This window comes from Micromys minutus (genome assembly GCF_963924665.1).
Source record: "Micromys minutus genome assembly, chromosome: X".
NCBI classification, from domain to species: Eukaryota; Metazoa; Chordata; class Mammalia; order Rodentia; family Muridae; genus Micromys; species Micromys minutus.
Window position 1 is genome coordinate 70,855,425 of NC_137970.1, and position 8,261 is coordinate 70,863,685.

Consider the following 8,261-nt stretch of genomic DNA (forward strand, 5'->3'; position numbering starts at 1 on the left):
GTGATAAGGACAATGGGCAGTAGAAGGCTGTTGCTGAGGATGATGGATGCCTCAGAGAAATAATGAAAGGATGAAGGTGATTAATCAATTTAAGGTGAAATGTGAAAGTCAGAGGAGCTTGGACATATTTAAAAAGTCTTGCATTTTCTGAACCATGGAATCAGCATCAGGACTTCATAATAATGGCAGTAGAGGTTCAGTAAAGGGTAATATTTGCATTTCTGAGTTTACTTCTAAGTACAGACTTTATTTGAAAAGTGGAAGAAGTTTAAGATGTGTACCGAAGGCATGTTTTATGTCTATAATTTGATTAACATAGACCAACCTTGACAGCATTATGTCAAATGAAAAAAGTAAGATACTAATGACCCCATTTTAACCAATCTCTGTTCATAGTCATAGAAAGGTAATAACTAAGGAATATGTGGTTTTCTTATCAATATGTATTATGAAATAGACTTGTGCTGTGGTAGTGTGATATCATTCGAGATATTGTGAAATAAACTCTGCAGCAACTGCACATGTGCAAGGATATATTAAACAGCTTCAAATTATAGTCCATGTCCTCTTAGTCAGGGTTTCTATTCCTGCACAAACATCATGACCAAGAAGCAAGTTGGGGAGGAAAGAGTTTATTCAGCTTACACTTCCATGTGGCTGTTCACCACCAAAGGAATTCAGGACTGGAACTCAAGCAGGTCAGGAAACAAGAGCTGATGCAGAGGCCATGGAGGGATGTTACTTACTGGCTTGCTTCCCCTGGCTTGCTCAGCCTGCTTTCTTATAGAATCCAAAACTACCAGCCCAGGGATGGCACCACCCACAATGAGCCTCGCCTTCCCCCATTAATCACTAGTTGAGAAAATGTCCTACAGCTGGATCTCATGGAGGAATTTCTTCAAATGAGGCTCTTCTCTCTATGATAATTTCACCTTGTGTCAAGTTGACACACAAAAGTAGCCAGTACAGACTATAAACACATGAATTATGAAACGTGTAAATTATATTTCAATAAAACTTATTCAAAACCTTGAATTTCCTTAAACCTTCTTGTCTTACTGAAGTGACCTATTCAAAGTTAGTGCTCATACAGTGTTTGATAATCACTCAAAGGCCATTTTAGCAAGATAAGGCATGTGGCCACATGCTTTCTCCTCAGCTCTTTTCCTTGTCAGCAAACCTGTACTCAGAGTCATAGCCACATAACCTAGAGGGAGAAGTGTTAAGTATGATAAAGGTGGAAAAGTAGTAGGCAAAAGACTGTAAGAACACTACTGTGGGCTAGCAAGTATTAAGTCAGCATGTAAGGAAGTGGATGCCAGTGGTGTTATATAAAGGGGTAGGAAAGATGTAAAACCTTAAGTTGTATAACTTAGAATCTATTTACATGGAAATACCCTCAGAAAATACATGTTTAAATACGTTGACAATGTCCCTGTGTGAAGTTAATATGACACTATGTGGTACCTGGGCATTTGGGTTAGAGTGATGGCCTTCATCACTGCGTCTTTCTATAATAACAGAACTAATTGAATGAATGCATATTAAAAGATGATTTATTAGATTTTCATACAGAATATTATTTAGGTGGCTCAACAATGGTTTCTTAAGCACTAGATAATCAAAGAACTTACCTAGTAGCTGTTTAATCTACAGGGCAGAGTTTGATTTCTTAGCTGTCCAAGTCTGGCACAGAAGGGTCGGAAAATTGCTGGAGAGCCATTGGTCTTCCAGACACATTGACCAACTGAAGAAACTGCATTCAAATGTCACAAAGAAGATCAGCAGCAGTGGCAGTGGTTGGCAACCAAGCTGGCAGCAGCGGCAATAGCAACAGCAAAATGTCAAGAGGGCAAATGAATATACCAGCACAACATGAAGGCAAGCAGACAAGAAGCAATGACTTTTCTTCCCCATACATCCTTTAAAAATGTGAAAAATAAAAGCCATTATTTTTTCTTTGAAAATTCTGTACAATGTGTTTTCATCATATTCCCTCGGGCCCCTCCCAAGTCTACATCTCCTTCTTTACCCACACAACCTTATGTGTGATTTCTTTTTTCTTCATGTTTTTCAGCCATTGAGTTCAATTTTTACCAACAATATTTCCTAAGTTTTGTGGCCTTCCACTGGAGTATGTTTACTTAACAGGGACAATCAATACTCTCAGAAAAAAAGGTTTTAATCTCTCTCTCTCTCTCTCTCTCTCTCTCTCTCTCTCTCTCTCTCTCTCTCTCTCTCTCTCTCTCTCTCTCTCTCTCTCCGTCTCCCCCGTTATGAATTGCCCATAACACCTTAGATAGAGATGGTTGGAACTTTGTGCCTTCCTCTCATTTCTATGCTGGTATTTGGCTTGAGCCTACTTTGATCTTGACAGCCACCACATTTAGAATGATTCTGGTCCCTTTAATGAATATGATCAAGACAAGAAAATCCCTCAGAAATGTCAGTAGCTTGTCTGATAGTTGCTAACAGATTCGGTCAAGTTGAAAATCAAGATAAACTATCACATGCCAGAGAATTCAATAGTATATGGACTGAAAATACTTTGTAAACTAGCCATAATGTTAGTAGCAAAAAAAAATTTAAATGTTCATACTTTTTCATTTTGATTTTATGCAAAAAGAAAGGTCCAGACATTTCAGGACAAATGATTATATAAAATAGAATGTACTGATTTTTCCTTAAAGTTGCTAATTTACTACCCTCTTTCAATCTAAAAGTATCATTTATACCACTTTACTACTTTATAGTAAATAAAACCCAGTTATGACATTTGAAATGAAAAAGCCTTCATTAAAATACGTTTTGCTATATCAGCATAGTTCTGATAATAGGACAGGAATTAACTTTCATTTGGCTTCCTGAGTAAAGAATTTTCAAAGTTTGTATCAGTGGTAAATGTTTCTAAATTTAAAAGTCTCAGTCAAAATATTTATTTTGGTCTTATAGGATATGCCTAGAATTTCTGACTGTAGGATGCAGTTTTGCAAGCCAAAGCAAGTTAGAGTCTATGAAGCATAGTTATTATTACAAAGGTAGTATGAGATACAGTCCTTTATTCTGAAACAAGGTTTCACTATGCCGCCCTGTGTGGCCTAGTAGGACTGAGACATCAGCCTGCCTCTACCTCCAGAGTGCTGGAATTTAAGCCTAGTGCCACCACACCTGGCTCATGCTCACTTTTGGGAGTGATAACAGTCCCTTTCATATCCCATCTGAATACTATGTATTTTACATTAATCTTAAAGGCATAATTGTGTAAAATACTGTTAAAATGCATCATTTCACTATAACTGGTATTTTCTTTTGTTTTGTACAAAAATGTAAAAGACACATTAGCAGCTACAAGGATGTGAAGTAATTTTATGAAAAAAATTATAAGAAGAATGAAATAGAAGACTAAGTGTAGTGATTTAATTAAAAAAATCAAGTCATTTTGAGAAGTTTTTGTTTCTTAGTAATATGCATGTGTCTTTTAAATGCTAACTAGATAAACACATGACTATTTAGGAAATGTTTTAGTGGTCTACTTATCTTCCCTATCTAGTTCCTCAGTATATGAATGAGAAATAATTTTTATGCTATAAAGCAAAGCAAAGATTGGAGTCCTTTAAAGTGTGAGTCACATAAAGGCTGACTCTTTAAATAGTGGTTGTCTATCATGTCTATGAATTGTGTGTCAGTACATATGCACCGTAGGCATCTGTGGAGCTTAGAGAACAACATGTGGGAGTGAATTCTCATTCCACATGATCCACACGAACATGGCCTGTGATACTCTCTTAAGGAGTCAACATACTCTACCAGGTTTGGCAGCAAGTGCTTCTGTTGGTCCATAGAGAGGGGTGTTTAATTCTTACAGACTGGCTTCCTGTCAAACTCCACAGGTTTATTTCTGAGTGCTCCTTTGGGATTGCAAATCGTATAGGCAAAGAAGCACACACACCTGGCCTTGTTGAGTGCAAAGACCATGTCACCTTCCATGACACCATCGAAATGAAAACAAACATCACCAAACAGCTGATTATAGTGAGTTTCACAATAGGCCAAACCAATGGCCTATTCCAATGTCCAAGAAATATTTATTTTTCACATTTGGCACAAACAAAATCTTCCACATGCCATTGCTTGCCCATGGTATTCACTACTTGCCCTTCAATAAGCCTCCAGAAGCTGCTACAGATAAAGACCCCCATCTTATCGTGACATGGCAGACAGTATAATTCCCCTTTCAGCTCCCGAGAATCAGCAGCTAGCTCCTTTCTGCAGTTGGCACAGTTGAAATGGTCTGGGTACTAAGGGTCGTTTTTGAAGATCAAAGGCTGTTCATCAATGCTGGCATGGTATTCCTGGCAGATGTATTTTCCAAGGCCTTTGGCCTTTTCACAATTGTAACATAGGTGGCATAGGTGAGTACCACCAGCATCCTTGACAAAGTCTATGTCTGCCAGTAGTTTGTGGCAGAGGTCACACCGGAAGCTTTCAGGATGCCAGCTTTTGTTCATGGCTTTGATTACCATGCCAGTGATGAATTCACCACACTGGTGGGAACAGGGAACTAAGAGTATCTGGAAATCATGCTCACCATACTTCTTTCCTTAAAACTCATAAAGGAGTCCTTCGGGGAACTGCTGGATGCACTGAGCACATACGAAGCACTGTTTATGGTACAGCTCACCATTACTGTTCACGGTCTTCTCAGCAGATGCAAAGCCTCCTTGCAGCGCTCAAACGAACTGCACTGGTCTAGGCCTTGACTAAGTTGCTGTTGGACAATCCAGCCGCCATGCCCAACATCTCAGCTGTCTATGCTGAGTCAGTCTGTACCTCGGTCCCTGCTTCAGCAGCCACACACTTTTCCCTCATTGCTGGGGCAGCAGTGAGCAGCCAGAGCCAGTACCAGGCAAGAAAGAGCTCATTCCTTTTTATAAACGTGATAAGGTGAGTTGATGAGATAAGTATCACTACTATTGAGGCACAGCAAATGTCTACTTTGTTGGCAGGTCTTCTTGGTAAGATATACTGTAAAAGGGAGTGCTGAAGAAGGAATCAGTCCTCAATCACCAATTATGTAATTTAGCAGTCATGTCTACACATGAAGCATCCACAAAAGCCCAAAAGGACCTTGGAAGGGAGTGTTCAGTGATCTGACCATCCTTAGAAGATTGTACACCTGGAGACATCATGGTAGTTGGACTTTCTCCTATACCTTTCCCCTGTTCGTATATCTAGTTGTTATCCTCTATAATAATAAGTAAATATAAGTAAATGGAGCTGAGTTCTGTGGTGGACTATTCATCCTAGTTAATGAAAATCAAAGGATAGGAGAATAACAGGAATTCCAGTTTATAGACAACTGGCCAAAAACATGTGACTGACATCTGGTATAGAAGACAGTCTAATAGCACAGTGTCCTTAGAAAATGGAGTCTTGCAGTTTCTCTGGGTAGAGAGATTTCAAATGGAATTGACCTAGCTGGTGTCCAGTGGTGGACTTCCTGATGTGTGGGAGAAATTGCATACACAGCTGGTGTCAGAAATATTGCTATGAACAAGTAGAGATCAAGAGGTTGAAAAATACCGTTGTTTTCTCCCCTGTTTCAAAGTTAGAAATCAGAACTTCTTTAAAAACATCTGTTCATTAAAGACCAACCTGCCCAGATTTCACCATAATCGATGCTGAATTCCCTGGTGAGTCATTACTTGGCTGTGGATTTCCTTCGGTACTGGTAGAGGGGCATAACCTCTTTGGTACGGTGATTTCCATCTCTGAATAATTCCTCAGAGAAGACCTCCACTGTGAGCAGTAAGTAACCCGTGATGGGGTCAGCTAGAAGATGGGAAATTGAACTGGTACCAGCATTTTAGTTTCAGTCAGCTTCCCTTTGCAGAGAAAGAAGCAGAGGAAATACGGTCACAAAGGTCCTGCCAAGGAAGGAGAGGAACTGGCTCAGGTAAGAGTGCAGGCAAAGTTGCAGAGAACAGGTGTTTTTCCAAACGACCCGGAGTCATGTACACAGATTCTTCAAATCCTAGCAACCCGCTTGTCATTTTAGCCTCTGCCAGCCTTAGCTGTTTGTATTGAAGCAATGCTCTCAGGGCCTCACACGGTTTCCTGGTTGGAATGGGTACTGTTCTGTCTATTGCCGATCATCGCTGAGACTGAAGTATATCAGTCTTATTAAAACATGCTGCCATGTGAGCACACAGAACCCACTTGTATGGGAAGAATGCACACCGGTGGCCAATTCTCAAATGTTGAAGTCGTCTATCCCTTTCTTTTCTAAGGTGAATGATTCTGAGCTTCTTTTCACAGAGCCTTTCAGATGGTCCCTTTAAAAGAAGGGATTCTCCTTGTAATGGTGGAGAACACTGTCTGCTCTCCAAAGATTTGTTATCATTAGGACTTTAAAGCAATGGCTTCATTATTCAGGTTGCAACTGGGAGACAAATCAAATGCTTCTTTGGGCATGAATTATGGATTTTGAAGAGACAAAAGCAGCAACAGAAATCTGTTACTTGCTTTTTTGCTAATGATGTAGCTCATATAGGCATTTAAGTCTTGATGTCTTCACTGTTAATTGAATGGCAGAGGTTAGAGTGAGTTTCTCAGTGTATAGAGTGAAGAAGACAGGATGTGCTCAAAGAAACAAAATTTCTGCTTCTTAGATCTCCTTGTCTAGGCTATTTCCTTCTGCCTGTCCTTTAGTTCTGTCTTCTGAGATTAAAAACTACTTCCATAAGCCTTTGTCAATATTTCAATCTTAGCCTTTAAAGAAAACCACACCAGTGACAAGGGGTGATGGCAATCCACTTGAGCTCACATGTAAAGGGCTCAGCCATATCATTATTATATCTTACACCAGGCACCTTGCAAAGCCAACCAAGATAATTCTACTTGAACCCTCCCCTTTTCTATAATAAACAATGAAAAATAAATGATGAATGATTTGTCTGTCAGGATTAAGATACTGCATAGTGTTATGTCCTGTATTAAAATGTAAACGATCATCCATGACATCGTTATAAGTGCTGCTTTAATGAAATAGACAATGTGCTTGCTGTTTTTCATCTTTTTCCCCCCCAGGTTGTAGGTACTTTATTTTCCTTCCACCTATTTTTTCCCTTTGCCCATCTGTCTACAGAGCAGTTCAGGACCACTCAGTAGTGGTTCCAACCCACTCAGTGGCCTGCACTGTAGGAGCTGCTGACCAGTCCTCAGTGGCTGGCTGCGCACACCAGTCCTCTGTGGGGAACTGCTGGATGGGCACAGAGGACACCTCACACCCTCAGACCAATCAGCCACCTCAGGCTGAGCAGGAGTGAACTCAGGAGCTGGTGCGGTCCATTCACCCTGGGATTCCTCCTTGGTCACAGCCTTCTCAGCAGCAGCCTGTTCCTTCTTCTCAATCTCCTCTGGATCTCTGTAGAAGTAAAGATCAGGCATAACCTCCCATGGGTGCTCACGGGAAATAGTACCTCGCATGTTGAGTACCTCCCGGGCCAGCATCCGCCACATCAGACCCACTGAGTGAGGGCCTTTGTTGTTGCACGGGATGGCAATGTCCACAGAGCACAGGGGAGAGTCTGTGTTACACAGAGCAATGGTGGGCAGGTTGACATCATAAGAGGCCTCTGTGAGGGGCTGGTGGTCAGCCCTGGGATCAGTCACCACTAGAAGCCATGGCTCCCTGAAGGCTGCTTGGATCTGGTTAGTGAAGGTCCCAGGTGTGAAGCGGCCAGCAATTGGAGTGGCTCCTGTGGCAGCAACAAACGTCAGCACAGCTCGCTGGACAGTGTTCCTGGAAGAAATGACGCTGACGTCAGCAGGGTTCTCAATGGCAACAGTAGCGCGAGCTGCGAACAACAGCTTCTCCCGCGTCCTCTTCAGATTTATGATGTAGGTACCGTCACTTTTCCTTCTGTAGATGTGCTGCTCCATCTGAAAGTCAAGATTGGTGCCACCTAAATGGGTCCCTGAGGAAAGGAATTTGAGGACAAACTCCTCCTTCATCTGCAGGACACTGTGTACATTTCCCTTTTAAATTACGATGGGAACCAAGAAAAACGCATATGGACCTGTCCCTCAGTAGCATGGAAAAGCTGTTTTTCATCTTCTATAGAGATTGTACTAATGACTTTGATTTCCTAAGTACTTTGAGGTTCTAAGTTGAAAGGCAAAAATGTGGGAAAAATCATATGGTTGTTGTAGGGAATCTGGAAATAAACAAAGAAGCAACCCTCTCATAGAGTGTTAAT

The 8,261-nt window shown here is 41.0% G+C and overlaps 2 pseudogenes across 2 annotated transcripts; both read right to left on the reverse strand.

Annotated features, from left to right (window-relative positions):
• Positions 1 to 1,103: 1,103 nt before the first annotated feature.
• On the reverse strand, positions 1,104 to 5,769 carry LOC308415010 (LIM and senescent cell antigen-like-containing domain protein 1; annotated as a pseudogene). Its single transcript has 3 exons — positions 5,656 to 5,769; positions 3,864 to 4,768; positions 1,104 to 1,207 (listed from the first exon to the last, which is right to left on the reverse strand). The product of its transcript is annotated as an LIM and senescent cell antigen-like-containing domain protein 1 (transcript).
• A 1,384-nt stretch (positions 5,770 to 7,153) lies between these two features.
• On the reverse strand, positions 7,154 to 8,019 carry LOC308415381 (small ribosomal subunit protein uS2-like; annotated as a pseudogene). The gene has a single exon. The product of its transcript is annotated as a small ribosomal subunit protein uS2-like (transcript).
• Positions 8,020 to 8,261: the final 242 nt, after the last annotated feature.